Raw genomic sequence first — 15732 nt, forward strand, 5'->3', positions numbered from 1 at the left:
AGTGAGAGCCAGCTTTGCTCAGCCAATGGGGAGATGCTCTGCTCCACCCCCCCCCAACAAAGGGTGAAAAAAAAACGTGTCACAACTGGTCCGTGAGAGAGCTGCCCAAGGTGTCTCCTGGATTTCCCAAAGCCAGGATGTGGTTAGAGAGCTTTCTGAGTCATAAGACAAAAGTCCAGAAGGAAGCTGTGAACAGGATCAGTCCAGAGAAGTAAAAGTATTTTCACTGCCCCTACATCAGTCAATGTACTAAGAGAGACAGCGAAACCCTCCCGGTAGTCCTCCCGTCTTGGGCATACTGCACATGAACACTTCCATGGGACAGATGTTCAGCTCCCTCAGAGGCATGTTTCCCTTTCCTGTGTTATGTCCATAAAGACCAAATATTCACAGAGTCTTTCCTCACTGGTTCTATCTGATCTGTCAATTTTATTGACCAAAATAAGGATTGGCACATTGGATATCATTTCATCTCTCATTAGTGCACTGAGTTCAACTTTGAATTCCAGGAGGTGAGGTGAGGGTGATCTGCACAGTGCACCAGGAAGACAATTCCATTAATTGTTGGCAGATAGTTTTTTTTTTTCCAAACTGGCCACCCTTGCTCATGTCTACCAAGATCAAATGTGCACAAGTCATGCCTGCAATCATCAGATCTTCAGATGTGGGATGTAGTGTTGGAACATGTTAGCCCAATTTATCATCTTTGAGCGTGTGCAAAAGGGTTGTTTTGGCTGTATTGTCCAATCCCAAGAACACAAGTTATCCAGATTTTAAAAACTGCAGGACACTGCAGAAACTGTTATAGATCCACTCAAAGATGAACGACATCATTGTAGCTCAATCAGACCAGCCTGGGGTTCCTTGGGCCGTGGCTCAAGCTCCAGAGGTACTGAGCCTCCCTCTCCCTCACTGGGGCCAACACAACAGCAGCACCAAAGGCCGCTTGCTGTAAATCCTCATCATTTCTTATGGCACAATAATATTCCATCACAATCATATGCCACAACTTGTTCAGCCATTCCCCTACTGATGGACATCCTCAATTTCCAATTCTTTGCCACCACAAAAAGAGCTGCCATAAATATTTTTATACATATAAGTCCTTCCCCCCTACTTTTTAGAAAATCTCTTTGGGATACACACTGAATAGTGATATTGCTTGGTCAAAAGGTATGCTGAGTTTTATAGCCCTTTGAGCATTGTTCCAAATTGCAATCTAGCATAATTGGATCAGTTCACAACTCCATCAACATTCATTAATGTCCTAATTTTCCCACATGCCTTCCAACATCTGACATTTTCCTTTTCTGTCATATTATCTAATCTGAATGGTGGGAGGTAGTAGCTCAGACTTGTTTTAAATTGCATTTCTCTAATTTATAGTTATTTAGAGCATCTTTCACATGGCTATATAGAACTTTGATTTATTTATTTAAAAATTGCCTATTCATATCCTTTCACCATTTTTCAATTGAGAAATGACTCATATTCTTATAAATTTAACTCATTTCTCTATATATTTGAGAAATGAGGCCTTTATCAGAGAAACTTGCTATAACATTTTCTCCCAGTTTCTTGCTTTCCTTTTAGTCTTGGCTGCATTGGGTTTGTTTTGCAAAAACTTTATAATGTAATCAAAATTATCTATTTTAAATCATATAATGCTCTCTGTCTCTTGTTTGGTCATAAATTCTTCCCTTATCCATGGATCTGACAGGTTAACTGTTCCATGCTCCCCTAATTTGTTTACGGTGTCACTCTTTATGTCTAAATCAAGCACCCATTTTGACCTTTCCTTGTTACATGGTGTGAATGTTGGTTTATATCTAGTTTCTGACAAACTGCTTTCCAGTTCTCTCATCAGTTTTTTGTCAAATAGTGAGTTTTTGTACCCAAAGCTGGGATCTTTGCATTTAACACTAGATTGTTATGGTTGTTGTTCAGTTGTTCAGATTTCTTCAACTCTTTGCGACCACATCTGGGATCTTCTTGGCAAATATACTGTTGTGGTTTGCAATTTTCTTTTCCAGTTCATTTTCCAGATGAAGAAACTGTGGGGAAAGAGGGTTAAGTTACTTGTCCAGGGTCACACAGCCAGTCAGCGTCTGAGGACAGATTTGAACTCACAAAAATGAATCAATCTGATTCTAGGTTCAATATTCTATCCACTGCACTACCAAGCTGCTCCATTATGTTCGTTACCTAGTGTGCATTGTGTACCAAATCTATTCCAGTGATCCGCCATTCTATCTCTTTAATGGTACAAGATTGTTTTGATGATTGCTGCTTTGTAATACAGTTTGAGATGTAGTATGGCTAGGCAATGTCCTTCACTTATTTCATTAATTCCCTTGATATTCTTGACCTTTTGTTCTTCCAGATGAATTTTGTTATTATTTTTTCTACCTCTATAAAATGATTGTTAGTTTTGATTGGCATGACACTGAATAAATTTAGGGAAAATTGTCATTTTTATTATATTGGCTCAGTCTACCCATAAGCATTTAATATCTCTCCAAATTTTCAGATCTGACTTTATTTTTGTGATGTGTTTTGTAATTGCGGTGATAGATTTCTTGTGTTTCTCTTGGCAAGTAGATTCCTGTGTATTTTATACTATCTAGAGTTATTTTTAATGGAATTTCTCTTTCTATCCCTTTTTGCTAGGTTTCGTTGGTAGTATATAGAAATGCTGATGATTTGTGAGGATTTTTAATACCCAGTAATTTTGCTGAAATTGTTAATTATTTTAAAAACTGCCTTTTTAGTTGATTCTCTAGTATTCTCCAAGTATACTATCATACCATCTACAAAGAGTGATGGTTTTGTTTCCTCATTGCCTCCTCCAATTCTTTGAATTTATCTTTCTTCTTCTATAGCTGTCACTAGCATTTCTAGTAAAATATTGAATAGTATTGATGATAATGGGTATCCTTGCTTGAATCCAGATCTCATTGGGAAGGCTTCTGTCTTATCCTCATTACAGATAACTCTTGCTGATGCTTTAGATAGATATTACTTATCATTTATTGTTGCTGTGTCATTTCAGTTAAGTCTGACTCTTCATGATCCCATTAGGGGTTTTCTTGGTAAAGATATTGGAGTGGTTTGCCATTTCCTTCTATAGATGAGGAAACTGAGGCAAAAAGGGTTAAGTAACTTGCCCAAGGTCACACTGCTACTAAGTGCCAAAGACTGAATTTTAATTAATGTCTCCCTTACTCCACAGCCAGCACTCTATGTACTGTGCTACTTAGCCACCCTTATCACTTTAAGGAAAGCTACACTTATTTTTTTTATCATTTTCAATGTTTTTAATAGAAATGAGTGTTATGTTTTCAGAAAAGCTTTTTCTATATCCATTGAGATAATCATATGATATTCATTCATAAATTATACTGATAGTTTTTTCAAACATTGAATAAACCTTACATTCCTAGCATAAAACCCACCTGGTCATAGTCTTTGATCCTTGTGCTGTATTGTTCTAATCTCCTTGCTAGAATTTTATTTAATTTTTTAAAATCAATATTCAGTAGGGAAATTGGCTTATAGTTATCTTTTTCTGTTTTTGTTCTTCCTGGTTTAAGTATCATCACCATATTTGTGTCACAAAAGGAATTTGGTAGGACTCCTTCTTTGCATATATTCCTAAGTAGTTTATATATATTGGAATTAATTGTTGTTTAAATGTTTGTTAGAATTCACCTGTGAATCCATCTTGTCCTGAGGATTTTTTCTTAAGGAGCTCATTGATAGCTTAATTTCCTTTTCATATGTTTGCAAATATTCATCCATTCACTTTGATTGTCAGATTATTTGCATATTATTGGGCAAAATTGCTCCTAACAATTGTTTTAATTTCCTTTCCATTGGTGGTGTTTTTTTATTTAAAAAAAATTATAAAGCAGACATCTGTGTCTGCTCTGGTATCTTGTAATGTGACAAGTACAGTACATTTTGGCTTTGATTACAATTTGAATGTTGAAGCAAGGTTGCTCTCACAAGTAATTTGGTGTTTGGACAATATGTACTAAGCTCCTAACTCACCTTTTGGATGTATTCTTGTGAGATCATGTTTGAATTAAAAACTTTTTCATATATAATCCAGTCCCTCTTGAGTATTGTAGAAAATCCTCATAGGTCATTTATTTGCTTTCACTGAACAACACCTTGTCATTTGGTCAAGAGCATCTGCTCCTACCTTATTCTTATTATAAAATAGAAGCTGGAAATAGTTGGAGAGAGACAGACAGACAGACACACAGAGACTGAAACAAACACACACAGAAAGAGAGAGAGACAGATACAGAGAGACAGAGACACAGTGAGAATTAGTGTGTGTGTGTGTGTGTGTGCGTGTGTGTGACAGAGAGAAAGAGAGAGAGCTAGAGAGAGAGACAGAGACAGAGAATGAGAGAATTCCATTATATGGGTACAGCCAGAAGATGTTCAATAAGGATACAGAGAGTTCTATGCAAGGAATAGGAAAGCGTGTTACTACAGCTGGATCAAAAAATAAAGGGAAAGGAATAACGAACAAAAAAGAAGTGTTTGGTAACTTGGATCAAATTGGGATGAATCATATTATAAAAACAAAGGCAAGAAGAATTTTTTAATAGTGCAAAGACTGCAAACTTTACAAGGAAAGATTTTAAGAATAGAATGACCAAGTGAAATAAACAAAAAAGTCAACAAAAATGTGTATAAGAATCAGCCTCTTTATGTTTTCAATATATTTTCTGCTTTAGAGAATGTGATCATGTTAACAAGTTATAATAGTCAAGCATTTAATATCCCTGTTTGCTTTAATCCTGTTTATCATTACTGATAAACATTTCTTCTTAGTTTTCTTACACAGTACCATCATGGGGGAAACATACTCTTTCTCTCTCTCTCTCTCTCTCTCTCTCTCTCTCTCTCTCTCTCTCTCTCTCTCTCACCCACACATACATATTTTGCCTGCCAGCTTCTTAACTTAATTTTACTCCAAGGCAGTGGACAAGATGACTAGACTAAAAGTTTCTTATCTTTTCATCCTGTCTCCATGTTCCTGATAAATGGGCACTAAAAGCATGATAGAAAAATTTTATCTTGTTATTCATACAACCATTTTCAATCATAAAAAGTTGGTTATGCAATCAATCTATTTTTTTTTAAACTTGGCTACTAATCTCTATTATGGTGACCATGTTTCTATGCTATTTAATTATTGCTTTGGACACATATTTCTAAATTTCCTTTAACCACATACAGCCTTCATTTGGTCTCTAACCCTAACTCTTCAATACCATTGATTCATAAGCTTTTGCTTTCATATATTTTAATTCCAATAAAGATGATAATTAGTTTTGTCAAGAATTTGTACTTGAGGGGCAGTTAGATGGCACAGTGGAGAGAGCACTGGCCCTGAAGTCAGGAGGACCTGAGTTCAAATCTGGCCTCAGACCAAACACTTGGCATGTAGTAGCTGTGTGACCCTGGCCAAGTCACTTAACCCCAAATGCCTAAAAAGTAAAAAAAAAAAAAAAAAGAATTTGTACTTGAGTTTTTGATCGGTCATTCCTAACATAATCCTGATTGGGAGATTATATAGATATTAGAAGATGTTTATGAAATCCTAGTGGCTTCTTATCAATGTGACCTTAGACAAATCACAGCTACTCTCAGCCTATTTCCTCAACTGCAAAATGAAGATAACATCAGTGTCAACAACTCCAAAATTGTAGAGATCAATTTAAATCAAAACATATTTGTTGGTTGGTTAAAGTGCGCAAGAAATCTAAAATTTGTGTGTGTTTTCTATAAGTCTATTTATTTCTTTCCAATAAGAATATGGCTTTTCTTTTAACTGTGGTATGTTATTAAAAAAAAAGCATCATTGAAGAAATGAGTTCATAAGCATGCCTTCAAAACTCCTGTTGTTTTAAAAAAGGTAAAGGTCATGGTAAGTAATAAAGCTCACAAAACTTTAATCTGTCTTTTCCTATTACTCTAAATCATGTGTTTTTCTTTCTATACCATAGTATTGTTCTTTGATTATTGGTATCCTTGTCCTATCCCATCTACTAGACAATAAATATAATACATATAGTAAGCACTTAAGGAAACGCTAGACATAGTAAATGTGCAAATGTCGAAAGATGAGACTATAAAGGAGGGAAAGTTGTGGGTAAATGCCCGCAGATTGTAAGTGCTAGCACAATTCTATTTTATATTTGTCTTTACATTACAAATTATTAGTGCAGTGCCTAGCACATAGCATGTGCTTAACAAATATTTGTCAAAACAAATAAAATAAAAAAGATAAAAACAGATCAAATGTATCTAAAATTAAAAAGCAAACAGGTAAGTAAGAAATATATTTTTAGCAAATTTCTCTGATAAAGATCTTATATCATATATATATATGTATGCATGTATGTACATATATATATGCAACTGATTCAGATTTACAAAACTAAAAACCATTCCTCAATAAATAAATGGAAAAAAGATATGTACAAGCAGTTTTAAAAGAAGACATCTAAGTCACTAATTAGTGTATGAAAAAATTCTAAGATTAATAATTAAATAGATGCAAATTAAAGCCATGCTGAGGTTCTACCTCACACCCATCAAATTATCACTGATAAGAAGAAAATGGCAATTGTTTGAGGAGCAGTAGGAAAAAAAGACACACCAGTTCACTGTTGGCAGGACCATGAATGAGTCTAGAAAGCAATTTGTATTTTTGTTTTGTTTTGTTTTTTGTTTTTTGGTTGGGCAATGGGAGTTAAGTGACTTGCCCAGGGTCACACAGCTAGTAAGCTAGTGTTATGTGTCTGAGGCTGGATTTGAACTCAGGTCCTCCTGACTCCAGGTCTGATGCTCTATCCATTGTGCCACCTAGCTGCCCCCTCTAGAAAGCAATTTAGAATTATGCTTCCAAATTGTCTTCTTTTACTCAGCTATACCACTACTAAGGTTTACACCAAAGAAATTAAAGGAAGAGAGAAAGATTGCATACATACAAACTTATAGCAGCTGTTTTCATCAAGTAAAAAACTGGAAACCAGTAGTTATCCTCTTATTGGGGAATGGCTAAACATACGGTATATGAATGTAGTGAAATATTAATATGCCATAAGAAATCATGAAATGGAGAGTTTCCAACCAAAATGGGAAGACCTGTATGAATTGCTGAAGAGTGAAGCAAGTAGAATTTGGAGAAAAATTATACAACAACATTGTTTAGAGGAAAAAAATCAACATTGAAAGACTTTAAAACTCTGATCAATAAAATGATAAATTTCAAATCTAGAAGACTGATGATTAAACATTCTATTCGCCTTCTACCAGAGAAGTCATAAACTTAAAATGCAGAGAGAGAGACATACATTTTGAGGTTATGGCCAACATGAGGCTTGATTTTGTTAGGCTATGCATGTTAAGAACAAGAGTTTTATTTTATTTTTCAATAGCAAGAAGAGAGATTTTGTAGAAATGTCTGTAAATGAATTAATAAATTTATTTGAAAATATTTGTTGAACTGAATTAATATATAAGGGAATTTAGGCATCATAATAGAAGTACATGCCAATGCTATAGTATGAGAGGTCAGAATAGGAGAGATCTTTTTTTTGTTGTTGGAGGAATCAGGAAAGACATGGAAAGTGTAGGTGTATATCAAAGGATTGAAGTCATATTAGAAGGGAGCAATATATACGGTACACAACATTTATGTGTCATTGTTTATTAAATAGTAGTTTTTGTTTGGACTAGTTCCAAATTGTATTACTATAACTTGGAACAATTCTAATTGCTATTTGGCTTCATCTTAACTACCCTTCAATACTGTCAGCTTCCTCAGGACATTGACCAAATATTAGATGTCTTTGTTTCCCACACAGGTCCTAGAATAGTCCTAGGAGGGAATTAATGTATGTATTTGGGTAAAATAACTGAATAAATATAGCATATTAATACTTCCTGCCAACAGCTAGTTAATTGCACTGATTTGCTGTCATTTTCTATTGGTTAAATATAACACGGTGGGTTTACCTGATGTTTCATGTAGTTGATGCTTAGTAGAGTTTTTTGTGTTGTCAGTGGAGTCCTCTACAAATAAAAAGTCATAGCCAATAAGTGCTTGACCTGAAACTGCTGTACCAATTGTTTTTATATAAAGAAAATTGCTTTGCCTATTCAAGGTAAATGAAAACAATTTAATCATCAGAGCTCAATGCAAACCTTATAGAGACTTAAATTAACATCGCTTCCAAAAAGCTGAGCTAAAGCAGTTTAAAACGAACATGTTTTACATTATAAAGATTTTCTTACAGCATCTCCTCATTACATAGTATTGTTCACCCAAAGTAAACAGCCTGAAAAAAATAAACTGCAGTAAAAATCTGAAGCAGAGATTTTTGCCTCTTTCTTTAACTTTTATTAAATGCCAGAATAAAGAAAAATATCTCCTAAATCTTTTAAATCAGCATCTAGACATGGCACTAAAGTACATCCACAAGTTTCAGAAAGCATTCTTTTTGAATATATCAGGTGAGGTTTAATGGTATTGACAATACACTCTGTATTCTTATTGCCAATAGCTCTTTGGTTTCAACCACAGATATTTTAACAATCTGGTTTTGGTGCTTTCAGTTACCAGTGGCCATAGCTGTCTTTAGGCAAAATGAAAAAATAATCCTCCCCAAACAGTAAAATAGTAAGAAATTATAAACATATTTGCTTTTTGCTCTTCTAATTTTTCTTCTTACATGACCTATAACAATTTTTTTTCATCTTGACATGTTATAGGAGGAATTGACTCATCTATTTCCAGTATATTTCCCTACCCTAAACACTGCAACATGAAAACATTTATGATTTTATATACTTTTAGATTGTTTAAAATATTTTTATACAGAGCTCATTATTAGTTGGAATAGGTTAGAGAAGTTTCAGTAGCAGAAAAATAAAGTTGATTTATGTCCCCTCATTGTCAAGTTGAAAGAAAGGAAATATTTCTTGTTCTTCTGCCAGCTAGATGTAGGTGAAGTCCAACTCCTCAATTCTTACCTCAATGTCTTTGGGGATATGGGATGGGTGGATATATAAGACTGTGACCTGGAAAGGAATGGACCAGTCTGGGCCCGGAAGGGAGGAGTCGTTTCATTCTAACAGTATAAAACTTTTTCTCACTTCTGTATTCAGCACACTCTCTTCCAAGAGGTGTGCCTGATTCTTGCACCATAATAAACGATTCTTCACTCAAAAACAAACAAACAACATTACAGGGTACAGTAGGAGTGTGAAATACATGACTATCAGGCCTCATGTGGCCCACAAGACTCCCAATTACTTCTCAAATCAGATTAAATAAAATTGGGAAATATTTGACAACAAAAATAAAAATGAAATAGAAAATAGACAACATAATATTTTAATACTAAGGCAATATGTGACTGGTAGTATGTAAGGTTTATGTAAGGTTTAGTGTGTCCCTGTTTCTATTTGAGTTGGACATCACTGGTGTATTGCATTTAATTTCAACCTCATAGGAAGCCTCTGATGTAGGACACAGATCAGAAGGTCTTGAGGTGGAAGGTTCATTGGAGGCTATCTAGCTGAACCCCCTAATTCTGTAGATGAGGGAAATGAAGGCCAAGGAAGTTAAGTGATGGGCCCATGCTTTCATAGCTCATAAGTGTCTAAAGTGAGATTTGAGTCCATGTCTTCCTGAAGTTCAGCACCTCATATGCTATGCAATACCACCTTCCTTTACACAGATGACGTTATTCCCATTTAGAGATCAGGAAACTAATGGCAGCTATGTGGCACAGAGTTCTGGGCCTGGTGTCAAGAACACTGGCTGGCTAGGTGGTTTTGTGCATACAGCCCTGGCCTTGGAGTCAGGAGGATCTGAGTTCAAATCCAGCCTCAGACACTTGACACTTATTGGCTATGTGACGCTGAGCAAGTCACTTAACCCCATTGCCTAGCACAAAAAAAAAAAGAATACTAATTTTTATGAGTTCAAATCTGGTCTCAGACACTTACTAGCTGTGTGACCCTGTCCAAGTGGTTTAACCTTTTTTTTGCCTCAGTTTCCTCATCTGTATAATAAGGTAGAGAAGGAAGAAGCAAATTCCTCCAGTATCTTTGCCAAAAAAAACCCCAAATGAGGTCACAAAGAGTCAGACATGACAACAACAGCAAACAACATATTTACTATTCAAAGCTGAAATAAATTTATTAAATTGTAAGTGTCTTTTATAAGTTGCCCTTGGATTTGAATGGGTCCCTTACAATTCCTTTATTTCTTTCCTTCTTGCCTACCTTCTTTTTATTTTTTCCTTTTTTTCTTTCTTTCTTTTTTCTTTCTTTTTTTTTTTTTGCTAGGCAATGGGGTTAAGTGACTTGCCCAGGGTCACACAGCTACTAAGTGTTATGTGTCTGAGGCTGGATTTGAACTCAGGTCCTCCTGAATCCAGGGCCAGTGCTCTATCCACTGTGCCACCTAGCTGCCCCTCCTACCTTCTTTTTAAATGAAATTTAGAATGAGCTACTTGGTCTATGGTGAACCCCACAGGGTAATTCTAAAAATCATTTGTCTCCCATCTATGAGTGATATATTCTATACTCTGATTTTCTTCTAGCTTGGAAAATCTATTCCCTCAAAGAAAGTTCTCCTTTGAGCCATTTCCAGGAGATAATAATTACACATGTAATTTCTTTCTGCCCTTTAATTCAATTTTTGTATCCATGATTTCAATTTTCTTTGCTCCCTTTATGGGGTCCTTGATTTTATACTTCTACAGAGAACAATGTCTTGATCTTTTATACAGATCTACAAGGAATGCAGTATGGACGTCTAAAGTCAGTGGATGCTTAGTAGGTAATGAAATATTTGGAGCTCAGTCTGGTAAATTTTTATCCACAGAAGGTCAGCCCCCTTTGTTAGACTTTCCCCCAAGCAAGCCAACCTCATAAGAGTAGAGAGAAGCAAAGCCTTCCCCTTTTCTTTTCTTAATAATACTAGTTGGTAATTATATTACATTTTCAGATTCATAAAGTACTTTCAAATACTTTATCTTATTATATATTTTTTTAAAAAAATCATTTAAAGTACTTATATAGGAGGAAAACAAAGCTCTCAGAGATTAAATGATATTTTTGTTATCGCATACAGGAAATATTAAAGGCAGGATTTGAACCCTAGTCTCTTTTAATTCCAGGTTCTGCACTCTCTCCACAACACCAGTCTCCTCCCTAGGTGTGCAAACACTCTGCCAGTCAGACAGATAAGAGAAAGTGTTATGTTTGCATTGTGCAGTATGATATATCATTTCTTCATAAGCCAAACTTGAAAATTCATGTAAATGTTACCATTGCAAAGTCAAATGGGGAAAAAAGGATGAAAGAGAGTATAGCTGAAGATATATACTCATATGTTTCTGCAGAACTAAGACTCAATCAATTTGTCTTAAACATGAATGTGCCATCCACACTTATTGTTGCACTCTCCAAACTAGACATTCAGATGTCAATCCTTGAAGGAGCTAAGATTCTTTGCTAAGGATTTCTTGGGAGTCTGAAACCTTTAAATACCAGAAAGAAAAAAACCTGAAAGAAATCAATGATACACTGCCATCTTCCATGGCTTCCTTCAAGACTCAGCTCAAATCTTACCTTCCACAAAAAGGTCTTTGCCAGCACTCACTAACACACCACCATCCTAGTGACTTTTCTCAGATATTACCTTCCATTTACAAGGTATATAACTTTAATGTGCATAACTTTTGCATATTGTCTCCTGTGTTATAATTTGAGCTCTCTGAGGACTGTATTTTTGCCTTCCTTTTTATATTCATCACTTAATGTAAGTTCTCTGCACATTTTAAGTGCTTAATCAATAAGTATTGACTGAATCACTGTTGAGTCAGTCAACTGTTAAATATCCCTATTTCAGAGTATACTTGATCCTTGTAACCTTTTACAAATTATTATGAACAGATTAATGATAAAGCATTTTTAATCTCACACTATATACAGAAAATCAATCATCTTCTTTAATATTATTTATACTGATAAAACCTTATTTGTTTTTCATAATGAACCATATGACAATGCTAAGGGCTTTGTTAATGAGAATTTATGTTTCCAAGTCTTCACTAGCTTTGGCATAAGCAGCTGCCAGAATATATTTCTACAAGGTGTTATTTCTCTGGACAGTGGTGATAGGGTACAGGTAGAAGCTGAGCCAGTATTGGAGGCATTTGGGGAAGTGATGATATTCCAGTGAATCTTGGGCTTATCAATGACAATTGTATTAGTGAGTATGACCACAACATTTTGGCAATTTTTATTGAGATTTTGTACTTGTAGCACTAGCAACATGGTAAGTCAGTCAATAAGCATTTACTGAGCACCTAAAATGTACCAGGCATTGTCCTACATATGGGGGATGTAAAAAGAGGCAAAAGAGAGACAAAACTGTGCTCAAGAAGTAACAATCTAATGGATCCCAATCAACGTGGTATATTGAGACCCTTGATTAGAAAGAACACTTTTCTTCATCACTGCTGAGACGATAGCTTTTAACACTAACATTTTTTTCTTCCTGCTAACCATATATATATATATTTCTTTGACCACCCGCTCCTTGCCTACCTCTCAAAGGACTCTGTTTTGCACCCTTTCAATAGGCATGTCTAAAATTGAATTTTATTATTTTTGTTGACATCTTAATCTGTTTCATGAGGACTGGTCACATTTTTCTACTGACCTCAAACACCAACCAATGCTTCCCCACATGCTCGAAGAATAGGAGGCAATTAACAAATCATTATTGTATGAATTGTAACCAAATTTTATTCATCAACCAACATTTATTAAGTGTCTAGTATGCTCCAGTCACTGTGTTAAGTTTTTTACAAATATTACCTCATTTGATCCTCACAACAATGCTGGGAGTAGAAAGTATTATTATTTCCATTTTACAACTGGGGCAAGAGGCAGAGAGCAATGGGGAAGTAAGGCCTTCAGAGCAAAAGTGGATTTAAGAACTGAATTATTATGCTGATTTTTCAAGTCAAAATGAAACTTTTTTTTTTAAGAAATGAATTATCCATTATTTATTTGGGGCCAAATTAGATTTGCCAAATAATTGTTCAGTTTTAGATTTAATCCTTTCAAATTATTATCCTATACTCTGACCATGTTATTTCTGACTGCAGTAAAATACACAGACTTGTGTTTCAAAAATTAAATTTCAGGAAAGAATTTTTTTTTAATATATATATTTTTTGTTTTAAGCAATAGGGTTAAGTGACTTGCCCAGGGTCACACAGCTAGTAAGTGTTATGTGTCTGAGGCAGGATTTGAACTCAGGTCCTCCTGAATCCAGGGCCAGTGCTCTATCCACTGTGTCACCCAGATGCCCCTGAGGCAAGATTTTCAAAGAAAGCAATGAGCTGAAGTAATCATCATTTACATACAGACCTTGCTTCAGCCCACAACTAATTATTATTATTATTTAATCATAAATAACCTAGGCTACCTGTGTCAGAATATAACCCAAATATCATGTAAGATAACCAATAAGTTTTATTTTTTTTCAGATAAAAAAGAAATGAATACAATATACGGTTTAGTGTCATGTAATAGGAACTTCTATCCACAAAGCTCTCATTTGTTTGAGCTAACAACTTAAAGCTTAAATTCCAAAGAATGCTGTATTATTGGGGGGGAAATAATGGGCTGGAATCAGAGACCTACCTGAATTTAAGCCCTGTTCTTATTAAGCCCTGCTATTGACCATGTGAACTTGGACAATTTACTTAACCTTTTTTAGTTTCATTTTCCTTATTTATAAAATGACATTTTATTACTTACTTCACAGATCTGGCATGAAAATCAGATGAAGTGATGCACCTAAACTACTGTGTAACCATAAATTGTTACATCAATTTAAACTTTTAAAAATTATCATTGCCATTATTACTAAGTAATGAAGTGAGATAACAGAAAAGCACTTTGCAAAAATGCTATCTAATTGGTGTCTATAAATGTTTTAGTGTTACTCCATATTATTATATATGCTATTTTAGATATTATTACCATCACATAAAATCTCTGATCCTGAACCATGACTTTATGCATATTTGGAAGAGAGAATGACAATATCCTTTTTAAAAATCCTTAACTTTTAGCCAAGGCTTTGTTATTTATTATTATTCAGATTAAATATCCAAAAAATATCCAACAGATTAAATATCCAAAATAAGAATATGATATGTTGTGAGAAGTTTGTAAAGAAAAGACACAAATACTTCTTTCATTTAAAATTATAATTCCTTTTGTAAAAATGAAATGAAGGAAATAGGTCTTATGAATAATATGGCTATGTAATGTATTTTGAAACATATCTGTGCGACATGATCAGTAGACACCTTGCTCCAAGGCAGAAGATCAAGGTGCTTCTTCCTTACCTTATCTGCTGACAAATCTTTGTAGTCTTCATAATAAGTGGCTTAAATACTGGCTTGGTCACTTACTAGTTACATGAGGAAAGGGAAGCCCCTTTATTTCTCTGAGCTTCTAGTTTCTCGTGTGTAAAACAAAGGTCACAGGATAATCCATTCAGCAGTGGACAAGACTTTCTCTGGTCCAGGGGTTTTAACCTGCTGTACAGCAACAGGTCCATGGATAGATTCAAGCAGTCTGTGAACTAAGATGAGAAAAAAGAAATTACATTTTTATTTCAATATAATTAGTTTCCCTTGTAATTCCTAAGCATTTTTTTTGCATTTAAAAACTATTCTGAGAAGGCATCCAAAGGTTTCAGTGGAATTTCTAAGGGCCTCAGGCCACAAAAAAAAAGCTTGAGATCCCTGATCTAGTCCAATCTCCTCATTTTATAGATAAGGAAATTGACACCCTGAGAGAATCAATGCTATTTCCTTCATCACACGGACTATATGTAGCAGAGCTGTATTTCAAATCCCTAATATCCTCAAATTTAGCATTCTTTCCCCTAGATAGAACTGTACTATCTCTTCCATGCAGGATGATAATCCTTGACCATTAGTGGTTGTAAGGTTCAAAGGATCAAAACGCAAGTACAGTTAATTCTCCCTTTACTAAGCCTACCTTTCTACTTATCTCTATATAAAGCAATTTTATGTAAGGAAAATGTGCCCCTACCCACCCATTTCACTTTAGCCTATATAACAAAGGCATATATAAAATACTACCTTTATCCAAATCACGAATGCACTAATGTACTAAAATGTACTAAATGTACTAAAATGCAGACTTATCAAATACTGTACCATGATAATGAAATGTGAAATGAAAGGTAAAGTTAATGATAAAATATGCATAGTACTGTACAGTAAAGTCAACATAGATGTGCAGTATTTTGCCCTTTCCCTAATGACTGCACTTAGCCTCTACAGCTGGTGGTTGGCTACAAGGCATTTTTTATGAAGCTATTGGGAGGTTTTTAGACAGTGGCTCTCTTTTTGTCCTCATATATCTGATGATAGCAAACAATATTATCCTCAACTGGTCTTTGAATTTTTAAAAATCTTGAAGTATTTGGATCCATCCTTTTTCAATACATGAAAAAAATTCACTCGATGAAATGCTTCTGCCAACTGCTTTTGGTTTGATCTCAAGTTCAAAGCTTCTCTTTCTTTTTCTACAATCTTTGCAGCTGGCAGCTCAAAGAATGAGACAGTT

At 34.8% G+C, this 15732-nt stretch overlaps 1 pseudogene; it reads right to left on the bottom strand.

Moving 5' to 3' along the window:
- Positions 1–237: 237 nt before the first annotated feature.
- On the bottom strand, positions 238–831 carry LOC110205415 (small COPII coat GTPase SAR1A pseudogene; annotated as a pseudogene).
- Positions 832–15732: the final 14901 nt, after the last annotated feature.

Source organism: Phascolarctos cinereus, unplaced genomic scaffold, assembly GCF_003287225.1.
Source record: "Phascolarctos cinereus isolate Bilbo 61053 unplaced genomic scaffold, phaCin_HiC Scaffold_5;HRSCAF=322, whole genome shotgun sequence".
Taxonomy (NCBI): Eukaryota; Metazoa; Chordata; class Mammalia; order Diprotodontia; family Phascolarctidae; genus Phascolarctos; species Phascolarctos cinereus.